The following is a 16,371-nucleotide window of genomic DNA, read 5'->3' on the forward strand; positions in this document are numbered from 1 at the left end:
GTCGGGGGGTGTGTATGTGGGGGGGGGGATTCTGTCGTGGGGGTAGTCCATCATGGAGGTATTCCATTATGGGGGGTATTCTATCATGGGGTAGGATTCCGTCATGGGAGGTATTCCATCATGGGGGGGTATTCCATCATGGGGGTATTCCATCAAGTGGGGGATATTCCATCATGGGGGTAGTCTATCGTGGGGGTATTCCGTCATGGGGGTATTCCATCATAGGAGGTATTCCATCATGGGGGTATTCCATCATGGGAGGTATTCCATCATGGGGGGGCGGTCATGGGGATACTCCATCAGGGGTGGTATTCCATGATGGGGGTAGTCCATCATGGAGGTATTCCATTATGGGGGGTATTCTATCATGGGGGTAGTCCATCATGGAGGTATTCCATTATGGGGGGTATTCTATCATGGGGTAGTATTCCATCATGGGAGGTATTCCATCATGGGGGTAGTCCATCATGGGGTAGTATTCCATCATGGGGGGTATTCCATCATGTGGGGTATTCCATCATGGCAGCAGGAGCGTGAGGCAGCTGATCACCTGGCATCCCCAGTCATGAAGCTGAGAGAGATCAATGCTGGTGCTCAGCTTGCTTTCTCCCTTTTATTCAGTCTGGGACCCCAGTTCACAGGCTGGTGCCCCTCATATCAGGGTGGGTCTTCTCCAATTAAGCCTCCCTCTCTGGCAACACAGATGCACCCCAGAGGTTGTATCTCCTGGGTGATTCTAAATCCTTTCAAGTTGACAATATTAACTGTCACAGTCTGATAATGTAATTATTATTATTATTATTATTATTGTTATTGTTGTTGTTGCTGTTATTTTGCATGATTTGACTGAAATGTCCCCCAGGCCTGCCTCTGCTGAGGCCTCCCAACCCCTGTTCCCACTAAACAGCTAGGCTTGAAGGCTGTTTTCTCCTGAGTGAAATATGTGATGACATCTCTAGGTGACAGTGTGTACCAGCCCCTTAAGCCTGTTTAGAGCCCAGAGGCTCTGGTGAAGTACCCAACGCTCTCATAAGAGGTCAGTCCCCAACCTGTACCTTGTTCTGTCAGTCTTCTGATTTCCAAGGCCAGCTCACCTGGACAGAAGGCTCTGTAGCCCACTAAACAATGGGAAACTGGAGCCTCCAGTGGGTGCTGGACACTCTGCTAAGACCCCTGCTCTAGCTTGCTTCTCTATTCCTATGATAAAACCCTCTCGACCAAAACCAACTTGGGGAGGAAAGGGTTATCTCATCTTACACTTCCGAATGACAGTCATCTTTGAGAGAAGTCAGGCAGGAAGCCAGGGCAGGGACCTAGAGGCAGGAGCTGAAGCACAGACCTTGGAGGAACGCTGCTTACTGGCTTGCTCCTCCGGCCAGTGCTCAGTCTGATTTCTTATACAGCCCAGGACCACTTGCCCAGGGGTGGCATCACCCACAGTGGGCTGAGCCCTCCACATCGCTCAACAATTAAGAAAATAGCTCACAGACAAGGCCAACCTGATAGAGATGGTTCCTCAGCTGAGGTTCCCCCTTCCCGTGTGTCAAGTTGACAACTGTGACAACTGCATTCTCCTTGATCTTCTGTGTACCTGTTGCTTCTAACCACAGGAACTGTTCCTCTTGGGAGGCCTCCTGGAGTTGAAAAGCCCCTAGGACCCTGCATGGCCCACCTCCTGGAACAGCTGTGCTCAGCCACCACCTGAGAGTTCAGCAGAGAGTGTGAAAATGCAGCTCCCTGGATGAGCAAGTGCACTCACCTCCCAGAGTTCACCAGGAGCAGGCAGATCTGGGACTCAGCCCGCACACTGCCCTGGCTCAGCCTTGCTCCCCCATCCCCGACCCCCCACCCCCGTCACCCTTCTGAACACTCTCCTTGGTTCAGCCTGGGAGTGCTTGGCCCTTACAGGCACCCTACACAGACCACAGGTCCCTAGCCAGGTACACCCAGAGGGACAAGTGTCTGAGTCACCCAGAGAAGTCTAAGCTCCGTTTGCAAACACAGTCCTCTGACTGCAGAGTCCTGGGGTTCTGAGCCAGGAGACCACAGTGTCTGTGTGTCAGTTGCCATAGGAGCACAGAGCACATGCTAGCGCCAACTCGGAAGGAGCGCAGGCTATATAAGCCAGATAGCAACTTCCCTCATGGGCTGTGTGGCCCCAATATAAACTCCCAGCCAACCTCTAGTTCCCCTGACAGTGTGCCCCTTCCTCTGTACAGAAAGTAAGAAATATTTTTTCCCTGTAAGGCAACACTTTGTCATCTGAACGTGTGATGTGAGGCACACGCAGAGCCATGGGGACTGTAGGGACAGGAACAGGTCTGGTTCTGCGCGGTGTACTCTACAAAGACAACCATTCTAGAGTTCTTCCTCCTCCATGGCCCTGGATTACCTGAGCCCCATCCCACATCCTCTGATTCAACCCTCAGTCTCCATGCGTCAGTTCCCAGGATGCAGAAGAGGACTATGTCTGGCACAATTCTGGAGATGCTGCTGCCTGGATTGGAGACCTGCTGCACCCCAGGGAGTAAACATTAGCTGTTTGGCTCTCCCTAGTCAGCCAGAGGAAAGCTACTGTCCTTCAGAGGAGAAAGCCAGGGATCACCAACTGGCACAGTCACAGAAAGAGTAGATGGCTGTAAAGGAGACATCTCAGGGCTCCAAAACACTGCAGAGAATGTAGACAGACAGACTAGGTAAACCTCGGGGAAAACAAGGACTTGTGTGGACTGTGAGAGTTTGTTTTTCCTTTCCCCTTTTATTTGTAGTACATTTATTTACCTGTGCATGTCCGTGTTTGTGAAACAGTATATATGTGGAGGTCACAGGACAACTTACAGGACTTGGTTCTGTCCTTTCACCATGTGGGTCCTGGGGACTGAACTGAGGCTTAGCGGCAAGCACCTTTACTCGCTGAGCCATCTCACCAGCCTATGTTATTTCTTCTCACGGAAATTCATACAGAGAATCGGAACTCACTCCTACTGTCAGAGTGTTTGTGTTTCATTTATTTACCATGTTTCTCCTAGAAGAAAACTCAGAGAAGTATTTTGTGGTAATAAAGCAGAGCCCAGACTCTGCCTTTGCTTCCTGCCTGTGCGTGATCCACGGTGCAGATCCCATGTGGGGAGGCAGAGAGGGAGGTGGCCTCCCTAAGTCACTTAAAGTGATAATTACACACTGTAAACAGTCTTCGGCATAATTAAAGTTGGAGGCCCAGGGCTATGGTGGCTTTCACTGAGCTGGGCCTCACAGCTTGCTCAGGATGTGCGTGCTCCAGCCCAGGTACAGGCTGCAGCCCTTCTCCCTCCTGCACCAGGATAAAGCCAACCTTCCAATGGGAGCCACACTGTGGCTAGGTGCCTGTCTTAGCATGGCAGATCGAGCCTGTTCCAGAGCACAGAAGAACCACAGTCAGGTCCCAGGGTCCAGAGGAAGCTTTCCCCTGGGTAGAGATACTCTGTTTCCTGGATTCCGGAGACCCCAGGGCCTGAGAACAAGCCTACCCATCTCACTTCTCCCTCCCCAAAGGCTCCAGGCCCCCAAGTCCACTTCCAAGTCCGCCCTCAAGCCCCATTCCACCTCTGGCACCTTATCCAGCCATTCATTTGTCATTTATTCCATAAATATTACCTGGCTGCCTCCCAAGAACCAGACCCCTCACCAGAATGGTTGATTCTGCCTCCCAAATGTTCTCCACATCACCTCAACTCCCTCATAGATGACTTGGGATCCCTGCTGCTATAGGGAGAGACAGACACCCTAAGGAGATCCTATCTGTATAAATAGTCTCCCCAGGCATCTGAGTCCAGAATGATTGGTATCATTCTCACTTCCCCAAGGACATTTACAGACACATTCCTCACCTGTATAATGGGTATACCTTAGCTAAATGTGCTCCGCCGTCTTTTTAGAATGGGACATTCCTTCCAGAGAATTCCTTCTCCTCCCCCTGCTGCCTGTTGGAGAATCAGGCACTGGCCTGGCCTCAGGCAGGAAACCTCCTCCTTCTTCTGAGACCTAGAAGGAACCCCTTGTGGGCCTCAACTTTCCTCAGAGACCCCAACATGGCACAGTCCATCTGTCTGTCTCCGGCCATAGCATTAAAAACTCTTGTGAGAAACCTCTCATCCAAAAGGACAATCTGCCTCAGTGTCCCCTTTGAACCCCAAACTCCCAACATTTCAGTAACCAGAGTGGGCACCCCTCAGCTTGGGCAGAAAGAGCCATACTTCCAGATGTTTAACAGAAGTTGTTTCACATCCCCCAACCCCATTGCTCTTGCCAATCCTCCCCGATGGGAGTGCTCTTCTACGTAAAAATAATCAGGTCCACAGCGTCTCTGTCTCTGGCCACAGGGCAAAACATTCCTTCCCTTGTGTGTTTTGGTGGATTTTTTTCCTTGCGGTCTTTTATTTTTCCAAAACAGGCCCTCAGTTGGTTTTCATTACCCATGTGACCACTGGGAGTCTAATCCCAAATGCAAGACCCAAATTTCAAGACCATGAATTAAGAAAACCATGTCCAGAAAGAATACGGCATTCCAGAAAGGAGGTGGGGTGCTTCAAGGCCACAAGTCCACCCCCCATTTCTGTTCATGCTCTGATGTGGCCTGGGTCCCTGCTTCTACCTCTGTACAGTGGTGAAGGTGAGGTTGGTGTCGATGGGGGTGCATTATTTAAACATCTGAAGTTATCTCTGGGGAGGCTGAGGAACCCTGTCCTGGTCACTGGTGATTGCTGAATCTGTCAGCTAACAAAGGTGGCACCACCTCTGAGTTTCGTCTTGAGGAAGGGGGCTCAGACGTGAGAGGAGGGGAGAAACTGGTGCTCTACGGTCACAGCCACATGGAATTTTGCCTGCAGTGCAAGAGCCTTGGCTTCGGGGCTAAAGAGATGGTTCGGTGGTTAAGCGCACTGGCTGTTCTTGCAGTGGACCCAGGCTCACTTCCCAGCACCCACATGGTGGTTAACAACCATCCTTAACTCAAGTTCCAGGGGATCCAATGCCCTCTTCTGACCTCCGTGGGCACTGCACACACAGGGTGGAGGGAGGGGGTACTTACATGCATGCGGCAAAGCAAATACGCACATAAAATAAAATAATCAATTTAGAAAAGACTCAGCTAGCTGCAGGGAGATGTGGGGTGGAGACTGGGGAAGGCAGACTGCTTCAAGCTGCAATTCCTCTTCCCTCCCTCCCTTCTTTCCTTTGTCCTTCCTTCCTTCTTCCCAGCCTTCCTCCTCCTTCTCTCCCTCCTCCCTCCCTCCTTCCTTTCCCTTCCCTCCCTCCCCCCTTCCCTCCCTCCCTTCCTTCCTTCCTTCCTTCCTCTCTTCCTCATTCTTTCCTTCTTCTCTTCCCTCCCTCCCATCCCGACGGGTTATTTCTTTGAACCCCAGGTTGGCCTCAAACTCAAGATCTTCGTACTTCACCTTCACAAGTGCTGGGGCGACAGGCACACACCCCAGTGCCAGCTTTGTCATGCCCCGTCCCCAGAGGCGATGGTGCATCATGATCTGTGAATATTTGGAGGGTGGAGTGCTAGAGGTGTGGACGCTTTTCTGAATGTAAGTTGTACAAACTTCTATTAATGTTTTTTGCCTAAAAAGTAGACAGAAAGTCGCTGGCACTCCAGCCACTCGCTCTTCGTGAGCTCCTGCATGTCTTTCTTGTCATCTCTACAACAGAGAGTCCTTGGGGCCCAGTTTTGTGGATCTAACAGGCTTCTTCTGCCCCTTGCATGCGGAGTGACTTCTGGCAGCTGTGCTTGGATTTCCTCATCTGTGAAGTGCAGACCGTGGCCACATTGATGGGGTGGGGGGGCCGTATCCTCTTCTTGGGGCTCGCTGAGATCAGCTCCATGCAGGGATCAGCACAGGGCTGCTGCAGTTTTCTGAAGCCCACATACCTCTCCCAACTCCTCTAGACTCTCTAAAGCCTCTCATGCCACCTCCCCAGGCTAAAGTGGGAACTTGGAGAGGGTAGGTCTCCTTGGGGTGCTCCCTGGTGCCTAGCTGGGCTGGGCTGTGGACAGTCAATGAATACCAATGCCCTTCCTGAGAGTAGGGAGGCAGGCACTTCTAGGGCAGGAGCTGATGGGGTGGAGGGTCTATGTGGCCCTCACTCATCCCCTGCTTAGAAGGGGCCACTGCCCTCAAACCAAGCCAACCATCCCGAGCTGGGAGGAGGGGAAACAAAAAGCAAAGAGGAGAGGTTGGCAGGGTCCCACCTCCTGTGCTCCAGGAAGTGTGGGGACCAGTCAGGGGGAGGGGGTCTCAGCTCAGAACCATGCCTCCAGTTTCCTGCCAAGGTGGTAGACACTGTTTAAAGCTGCAGGCTGGCAGACTGAAGTGGGTCACTGGGGGTACTTTTAGAGGGTTCTAGACTGGCCCACTTCTGATCTAACCTCTCTGCTTCCAGACCAGATGCTGCACAGGAGATGCCTCGCTCCCAAGGACTCTGCCCCCACCTTTCCCAGAGGAAATAAGTCCTTTCTCCCCTAAAAAAAAGTTATGCCAGGCACCTGAAGGCCAGAAAGAATGTTCCCTCGGGATACTGAAGGCTCCGCTTGTCACTACCAGGCACCCCGCAGATTCCTTTGCAGCTGAGCTCCCCAATTAGCCATGAGCTGTGGCCAGAGGAGTGGTGGGACTTCCGCCAGCTGGAGCACCAGGGTGTGGCAGGCCTGGCAGGCGCTGAAGCTCAGTTTCGCCCAGGCAGGCCACCAGGGGCTGTCGTCTAGGAGCCCCCGCTGCTCCCAGGAAGCTGTCTGACAGCACATAATGAAAAATCTTTTAATCTTTGTCACCGTGGGTAGGCAAGCGGGCCAAAAGTCTAGATGTTTCCAAGGGAAATTTTAATTAGTATGTAAATTTGAGTCTCAGCATTCAAATGTCATTTGCTTAGTAAATGTTGCTGCTCAGGCGCAGGTATTTATTTGATCCTGTCCTGCCAAGGTGCCTTTGTGGCTTTCCTGAGTGTGTAATAACAGCATTTCAAAACAAAATGAAATTTTCCCTCTGCGGCGATGTGCCTGGGGGACGGCTTCATCGCCAGCGATGTGAGCTGAATATTTTAGGGAGGCTGTGCGGGCACTTTCAGAGGACACCCTCCCTCCTTCCCGCCTGTGGGGTTGGTCTACAGGCTGCAAGGAGACCCTCTCCAGCCCAAATCCAGACCCAGAGTAGACCCACAAGGGGCCCTGGCTGGGGCCTCCGCGGTAACTGCCGGTAACCTTCAGTATGCATCCAGCAAACTCAAAAGAAGAGGGCCATTTGAGCAAACAGCAAGACACATGAGTGCCTAGAACGCTCCTGTGCAGCCCGTCTGAGGAAAGGGTGGAGGAAAAGGACCTGTGGCCATGGCCCTTAATCCCAGGATAAAAGGTGACTTAACCACAGGGCTGCAAAGGTCAAGAAAGAGGCTTCTAGCCCTCCCATGGGCTGCAATGTCCTCGTGTGTGGTCAGAGCATATTCTGAATGTCAGGGGAGCCTCAATGCACCACAAGTGTGTGTGTGTACATGTGTGTGCATGTGTGTACATGTGTGTACATGTGTGCAGGAGTGGGAGCAGCCTTGCTGTAACCCTAAACCCCACACGTCCTATGGCAGAGACATTTGTCTCCTGACTGTGTGGAGACAGCGGGTATGCCAGGTCTGAGCTGGCTGTGTGTGCACATATGCCTGGGTGCACTTGTGGGTGTGCATGTGTGTGCACGTGTATGCCTGAGGGTCTACATTCATGTTGTGTGCATGAACATGTGTACGCATACACATGTACCTGTGTGTATATACATGTGCTATAGATGCATGTAGATTTATGGGTCTGGATGTGGCATATGTACATGTGTATGATGTGTGTGCATATGTTACACATGTGAATATGCATGTGTGTGCCTGTTGGTATGCATGCAGATAAATATGAATGAGTACATTGTGTATGCACATATGTGTCGGCAGCTATACATATATGTACTCATGTGAATGTGTGTGCACATGTGTGCATATTGTTTGTTGCATGTGTGTGGCTGTAAGTCTGTAGGTAGCTGTGTGTATCTGTATGCCTAAATGTTGTGTATGTGAATATGCATATGTGTACCTGTGGACATGCATGTAGAGAGGTGAATGTATATAAACATCATGAGTGTGTATATGTGTGTGCCTGTGCATATACATGTGTATATATGCATAGGAATATCCATGTGTGTGCATGCATACATGTGTGTATGTGGGTATACATGCATATAAGTATGTATATGAATTATCGCATTGTGCACGAATGTATGTCTGCAGGTTTCAGTGCAAGTTGCATGAGAATGCATGTGCATGTACATGTGCTGCTGTTGCAAGTGTGTCTGTTGATACACAAGTAGATGGGTGTATGTATGCCTGTGTACTGTGAATATGATGACTGGTATGTGCCTGTTGTGTATATGCAGATGGGTAGATGGGTATGCCTCCCACTGCAACACCTGTAAATTTATATGGAATGATGACAGGCCCACAGCCATGTTCTTCTTACAGTTCCATCCAGTGACCTCAGCCTCCCAGGAGTGCACGGTACTGTAGACTGGATGTGTGGGTCTCCTCCTTGTCGAAGCCACAACCCTAATACAAGGGTATTGGAGGTAGTGGTTTGGGGAGCTGATTTGGTCATGAAGGTGGGGCCTTCATCAATGGAATTAGTGCCCTGATTAAGAAGAGATACAAGAGCTGCTCTCCCCGACCCTCCTGCATGAAGACATTGCAAGAAGGTGCTACATGGCCACATAAAAGAAAAGGCTCTCACCAGACTTCAGGTCTGCCCAGAACCACGATCAATAAATACTGGTTATTCAAGATACCCAGTCTAAGGACTATTTGTTTTAGCACCTTGTATTAGTTACTTTTCTGTTGCTGTGATAAAAACACCATGACCGAAAGTGACTTATGGAAGAGAGAGTTGATTTTAGCGTACAGTTCCAGAGGGATAAGAGTCCATCATGACAGAAAGGCATGGAAGCAAGCAGCAGCACGTGGCAGGAACCAAGAGCTGAGGACTCACAACTTCAACAGCAAACAGGAAGTAAAGAGAGCTAACCGGAAGTGGGACAAGGCTAGGAACTCTTAAAGCTCACCTCCAGTGACATGCTTCCTCTCGCAAGGCCCCACCTCCTAAAGGTTCCATGACCTCCCCAAACAGCACCACCAGCTGGAGAACAACTGTTCAAATACTTGAGCCTCTGGAGAACATTTCTCATTCAAACCACCACTCACCCACCCTAAGACCCTAGGTAAACAGAGCATTGAACTTGTACTGGAAAGAACGCATTGTGAATACTGAATAGGGAAACAGGTTGGAGAAGGCAATGTAGGGTGAAACCTCTGGGGCTTCCCCTGGATGGGTGAGGGCTGGAGCTGAACCTGCTTGATTCAGCATTTCCCTAGACAGCAGTCCTCTTTCACAGGTACACATCTTAGAAAACCCCACAGGTTTTCATAGTCAAGTCATTGTCACACCTCAGTTCCCAAGGCCTCCTGAGTGTGCTCTCAGTGGGGAGAGGGGCTTAGAGTTCAAAGTACTTTCCAACCTCCAAGTGAGCCTCCAACTGTGGGCCCAGCTGAAGGTGCCATCAAGGAGGCAAGTTAAGTGATTTTCAAGGTGCTTTTGACTCTTCCTGATTTTGCTTTTATTACCGTCTTTGAACTTGATGACCGGACCATATGCCCATCCTCACAGGGACACAGGAACGTTGTGGGGCCAACTCAGGAGTCCAGGCAGTGGAGGGGTGAGGACAGTCAATTCTGAGACGCCCATGTTCCCTCACACCAGGGGCATGAGTTGACCCTTCTCCCAGCTCAGCTGTCTGGGGCAGAGACAAGAAGTCAATCAGAGAACACCATTCAGGAAAATGAGCCAGAGATGAAGGAAACTTCTGCCCCACTCCATCATTGCATCACTTGGGGCTCCCATTCCAAAGGGACAGGACAGAGCTGGAATAATGGCAAAGCCTGCAGACCCCTCTCTGCCTGCATCCCTTTCCTCCTTCCTCTCTCCTGCTGAAGGACTTGCCTTTCTGACTGAGGCTGAAGCAGTCACTTGCTACAGCTGGAGAGGCAAAGGAACCCCATCCCTGGTAGGCATTCAGGAGGGTGAGGTGCATAGCCTAGTGCTATAGCTAATGGATCTTTGATCCCTTCAGTTCTGAGGGAGGGAAGCTGCAGAAGTTCAGGGTCCTGTTAAACAAATGACTGCTTTTCAAGTACAGTTGAGTCTCAAATATGGCGTGGGACATATCCTAAACATTCTTTGTTATTGAGCTAATCTGACCTAATGCTTTTGGCTCTTACCTTCAATTCCCTTCAAAGAACTGCCCTTGAGCTGCTGGGCCTCACGTGGCCAAGGGTTTTCATCGCTGACATTTTTCCACCTGTGACTGGCAAGCTAAATTTGCGTGAATGCCCTATGCATGGGCTCGTGGTGTATGGCCCATTTGAATTCCCAGACTGAGGCTGGGGCTTGTACTGAAATCCCACTGCCTTCCTCTGCCTTTCAGGGCAATGACTTCTTTTTTTTAATAAAGTTTTATTGTATCTATTTTTTGAAGCTTGTGGACTTTTTTCTGGTTTTATGTTTATATGAGTGTGTGTATGTGTGTATGGGTTTGTGCACGTGAGTGCAGTGCCTGTGGAGACCAGAAGATAGCATCAGATGCCCTGAAGCTGGAGCTACAGGCAGTTGTACGCTGCCCAACATGGGTGTTGGGAACTGAACTTGGATCCTTTGGAAGAACAGTACATGCTTTTAATCACTGAGCCATCTCTCTGGTCCTGACAGTGCCTTCATATGCATCCTGCAAAGTGCCTGCTGGTCTGGATGCTCTTGGGGGTCTTGACCTGGGCCTGAAAGTCACATAAAACACTCCTTTGACTGTGGAAAGTCTTCAGGGACTCAATCTTCTTTGCTGTGCAGCCTGCCTGGGAAGATGGTCCTGCAACCCTTGTGTGACCATGGCCCATCTTCCATGAGTGGAATGTCTTGGCGTCATGGGAAGGTGGGCAGGCTCTCTCCCTTTAACAAAACCTGTGTGTGTGTGTGTGTGTGTGTGTGTGTGTGTGTGTGTGTGTCCCATGAGTGGAATGTCTTGGCGTCGTGGGAAGGTGGGCAGACTCTCTCCCTTTAACAAAACCTGTGTGTGTGTGTGTGTAAGAGTACAGGAACCAGTCACCCTTTATTGGACATTAGTTCTCAGTCAGGATATGGAAAGATTCATCCTTGGTTGAATTCTTCATGGGTGGGAACTGGGCAGGCAGTCATGTCCAGGAGTGCAGTGCCCTCTCTATAGTGACACCTATGTAGTCGCTCATGTTTGAGTTCCTTGTAAGAGACACCGTGGCTGAAGAGCACATAGGCCTCAGCACTATGCTGACACCAGAGATGCTCCCTTTCTTCACGTTGATGGACTTGTAGTAACCTCTCTGAATTGCTTGACAATGCCTCTGGGAGGTGAAGTCCCCCATTGGTATACAGTTTGGTAGCTCTCCCAGTTTAACTTCCATGAGTTTCTTCTCCTTCAGTGGTACAAATGATGCCATTTTGGAGTCCTGGTGTCTGTAGATTTTTTTTGTTTTTGAAAACGGAGTCTCCCTGTAGCCCCAGCTAGCCTGGAATTTGTTATGTAGACTAGATCTCACAAAGATCCGCCTATCTTTTTTTTTTTAGATCCACCTATCTTTACACATACACACACACACACACACACACACACACACACACACACACACAGCATGTGTCACAACAGCTGGCAAACACCATTGAGCTTTGAATAGGTTCTGGAGGCACCAGCTGCAGAGGTGTTGTTATGACAGAACTAGATCAACACTTAGGCTAGGTGATCAGAGTTCTACCACGTGCAGACTCAGGTGGTGAAATAGACCTGGTTCCTATGGAGAGGGACACTCATGGGACAAGGTCACAGTCTCTGCCACCTCCAGTCAGCATAGATGGGTTCTACCATATGCAGACCCAGGTGGTGAAACAGACTTTGTTCCTATAGAGGACACTCATGGGACAAGGTCACAGTCTCTGCCACCTCTAGTAGTATAGATGGGTTTCTTACAGCAGAAACAAGATGTTCTGCCTTGTGCGGATGCTGTCTTTGTTCCCAGAGGAAACCCTGCCTGACCTTTAACCAGTCAAGCAAAGGCAAAATGCATCCAACCTCGACACATCTCTGCAACCCAACTGGATGCCCTAAAACCCATAGGTGTGAACCAACAGAAACAGAAGACAGAGCTGTGGAAGGAAGGAGGGAAGAAGGAAGGGAGGGAGGAGAGAAGGGGAGGACAGAAAAGAAAAGGGAGGAGAAGGGAAAGGAAGATGGACTAGGAGAGTCTAGACCACCTAAAAATGGCTTCTGAGATTAATGTAGAATAATAAATCATAAAATCTAAGACTGTATGAGGGGAAAGAATCCTATCTCAAAACTGATACCAAGCAATCTCCAATAAAGATACATAAATAAAAATGGTGCATTTTGCTACATAAAGATTGAAAGCCTGTTTTGAGGCTGGGAATGATGCTGCGGGGCTTTAATCCCAGCATTCGGGAGGCAGAGGCACATGCTCAGTCACACAAACAAAACTAAAAGCTCATCAGTACCATGAGAAAAAAGTTACCCAGTATTCATAACTAAAAGTTAATACCCTTAGTATATAAAGAACTTTAAAGAAAAATGAGAGAAAAGAAAAAAACAAAACCAATCATTTTAACAGAGAAAGAAGATGGACCAAAGGCACAAGCTGGCCATTTAAGGAAGAACGATAAACACATTCACACATTCCAACAAACGTGGGAACAAAGTTCAGCTTTACCTGTGATTCAAAATAGGGGATAGGGAATTGGAGAGATTGCTCGGTGGTGAACAGCACTTGCTGTGTGATCATGAGGACTGGAGTTCACATCTCAGCAGTTACGTAACAGGCTGGGAGTCTGGTGAACACCTGCAACTCCAGTTTTGAGAGGGATGGAGACAGGAGGATGGCTGGGGCTTGCTGACCTTAGCCCAGAAAACATGAGCCCCAGGTTCAGGGAGAGACCCTGTTTCAAAGGAATAGGCAGAGAGCAACGGAGGAGGACCTGATGCTCTCTTCTGACCATTGTTGCACACACATGCAGATACAATCACACACTAATTAATTCATTAAAGAGAGAAAGCAGAGCAGTGAGCCCCTTTGGGTTTTGCATATTAACTCGGAAAGACAAGAATGAGGCCTGGGCTGAATCAAAGCACGATACCATCCCCCTTGCTCTGGCAAACACAGCACAGGCACATGTCAAGCACTGGAGAATTCTGTATAATGGGTCCAGTGATTCCACATTTATGAATTTGCTTTGTGATTTTTCTGGGGGTGGGTCACAGAGCTGCCTTCCTTTTACTATGTCAGAGTTAATAGAGCTTTATTTAGTGTGTCACAGTGCATGTATTGAGGTCAAAATAGAACTTGTGGGAGTTTGTTTTTTTTTTCCTTTCACCATGTGGGTTCCAGGGATCAAACTCGGGTCATCAAGCTTGGCAAGCAAACACCTTTATCTGCTGAAGCATCTTATCATGCCAAATTTATTTTTTAAAGGGACTTATACTGAACTGAACATTAGAAAAAATGTGACATTGCATAAAAAATGAGGAACATTATGAAGGAAGAGGGAACCTTCTAAATAAAGTAATAAGTAAAAGCAAACGTCCTTCAGGTGTTCCGTGGGTATCAGAGATTGGCCGGTATCTTGTTGGAAGCAAAACTTGGGGGTTACTGTTACATATTTGTTCTAGTTTGTTTCTCCATTGCCGTGACAAAACAGACTGACCAATATCAACTTGGAGAGGAAAGGGTTTATTTGACTTACATCTCCCGGTCACAGTACATCACTGAAGGAGTCCAAGGTAGGAACTCAGGGCAGGAACCTAGAGGCAGGAGCTGGAGCACAGGCCATGGAGGAACACTGCTTATTGATTTGCTTCCCTGGCCCTTGCTCAGCCTGCTTTCTTGTACAATATAGAACCACCTGCCCAGGGGTGGAACCACCCCTCCCACATTACTCAATAGTCAAGAAAACACCCCACAGACTTGTCCACAGGTCAGTCCAATGGAGGAAATTCCCCAGTTGAGGCTCCGTCTACCCAGGGGTGTCAAATTGGCAATAAAGCGATCCCGCACAGCGGTCATAAGATTGACTTTGTCATCTGCAGAGGATGCTGAGGTGGCACTTTCACTGCCCCAGAGAGCCATGGACAAGACTGGAGATTCAGGGCCTGTCTACAGTCAGCTCTCCATAGAGGTGGATGTGGGCCCTGTCCTGGGCCTGGGAGAGAGGGTACAGGAGCTAGGATCACACACATGTGTTGGAGACTGTGATGCATCAATGCATCATCCACACCTGTCTCTGTGGAGAGTGAAGAGGGGAGGACATGTTCCAATTTAAGGGAGGACACTTCTTATTTAAGAGAAGACATTTTCCTACTTAAGCTGGGACAGCAGTTGTCAGCAGAAACTGACCTGGGAAGGTCAAGATGTGTAGTTATTGATAAGATGGACACAGTCCTAGCTGTGGCAGGAGCTCTTGGATCTTTCTGGATGGTTTTTTATTTCAATGTGCAGGTGTGTGTGTATACACATGTGTGTAGTTGCCCACATGGGCCAGAAGAGGATGTCAGATCCCCTAGAGCTGGAGGTACAGGTGATTGTGAGCCACCTGACATGGGTGCTGGGAACTGAACTTGGGTCATCTGCAAGAACGGTGAGCGCTTTGAACCACTAAGCCATCTCTCCAGCCCCTCTTTTTGACTCTCTTAAAGGCTCTTTCCACCCATCTCCCTGGAGTCCAACAGCAGCCTCCAGATCATTGTTTATAACTCGAATAAGAGTCTTAGTGTGGACAACACATCCTCTTCTGTGTAAGTAAATCAGAAAAAACAGTGGAAGAAACAAACAGGTACAGTTGTCCAAAGTGCTTGAATGGCCACCCAGCATCCCCTGTGCTCAGGGTCAAATCGAGCATCTTCCATGGAGGGGTAATGGCTGTCCTGCAAAGTGTGGGTCATTTTAGTTCCCACTCCACACACGAAGAAAGCGGGGCCCAGACCAGCTGTGCTATGATGAAGGTCACCCAGCCCCACGGGCAGAGCCAGATGATCTAACTTGGGTTCCTACTCTCTCCTCCACATCCAGACACCGAAGGTCAAAACCAGAAAGCCCTCCTCTGTATTCTTTTCTCATTTATTTAGACACAGGGCCTCCTCATGTGGCCCAGGCTGGCCTGGAGCCTGGGACCCTCCTGCTTCAGCCTGTGCCATCACGCCTGGCCTCTTTTGTGTATTCGTACTTGACCCATCACATGTGAAAACTCATGAACCAAACCCCTAAACTCATGGGTACTCAGCAGTGACCTTTGCTACCCAGAAGCAATAAAAATAGGAAGGCCCTAAAAAGCCTCCCTCCTCACCCCCCTCCTCACTCATAAAATTCCCCCAGTGTCCCCAGTGTGGGGAGGATACAGGGAAGTGGAGACAGGAACACCGAGTAGCCTCCCAGGTGCTGATAGACAGGTTTTCAGTGACCTTGAGTTCACAGAGGAAGGACAAGAGGCCCCACCTCTAAGCTTGCCCATTCTTGGCTCAGTTGTTTTAGAATAATTTATGTCTCCCTCTGCATAGGATTCTAGGTCTGTGAAGACCTGGTCAGAGCTGTGGTTTTCAATTCTGACTGCCACAGAGCCTGAGCAAGTTTGGAAAGCACCCTCAGGTTCCCACCTGTGACAGGAGGCAGCCAGCTCTCCTCCAGGGCCACCACAGAGGCTGAGATGATGATGGCCACTGAGCCCAGAGGAATCACAAAAGAGCTCACAGGAATCATGACAGAGTCCATAGGAACCACCACAGAGCCCAGAAGAATCGCCACAGAGACCACAGGAATCAAAATACAGCCCAGAAGAATCACAAAAAAGTCCATAGGAGTCACCACAGAATCCATAGGAAAAACTACAGAGCTCACGGGAATTACCACAGAGCTCACAGGAATCACCACAGAGTCCACAGAAATCACCACAGAGCTTACGGGAATCACCACAGAGTCCACAGGAATCACCACTGAGCTCACAGGAATCACCACAGAGTCCACAGAAATCCCCACAGAGCTTACGGGAATCACCACAGAGTCCACAGGAATCACCACTGAGCTCACAGGAATCACCACAGAGTCCACAGAAATCCCCACAGAGCTTACGGGAATCACCACAGAGTCCACAGGAATCACCACTGAGCTCACAGGAATCACCACAGAGTCCACAGGAATCACCACAGAGTCCACGGGAATCACCACAGAGCTCACAGGAATCAC

General features: G+C 49.4%; 1 long non-coding RNA gene and 1 pseudogene across 1 annotated transcript; one reads left to right on the forward strand and one right to left on the reverse strand.

Moving 5' to 3' along the window:
• Positions 1-4,565: 4,565 nt before the first annotated feature.
• Positions 4,566-6,950, forward strand: LOC115071924. The gene is made up of 3 exons (XR_003850981.1): positions 4,566-4,648; positions 5,400-5,567; positions 6,421-6,950. It is a non-coding gene; the product is annotated as an uncharacterized LOC115071924 (long non-coding RNA).
• A 4,298-nt stretch (positions 6,951-11,248) lies between these two features.
• Positions 11,249-11,574, reverse strand: LOC103741838 (annotated as a pseudogene).
• Positions 11,575-16,371: the final 4,797 nt, after the last annotated feature.

The sequence above is a fragment of the Nannospalax galili genome, unplaced genomic scaffold, assembly GCF_000622305.1.
Source record: "Nannospalax galili isolate Female #2095 unplaced genomic scaffold, S.galili_v1.0 scaffold231, whole genome shotgun sequence".
In the NCBI taxonomy this organism is placed as follows: domain Eukaryota; kingdom Metazoa; phylum Chordata; class Mammalia; order Rodentia; family Spalacidae; genus Nannospalax; species Nannospalax galili.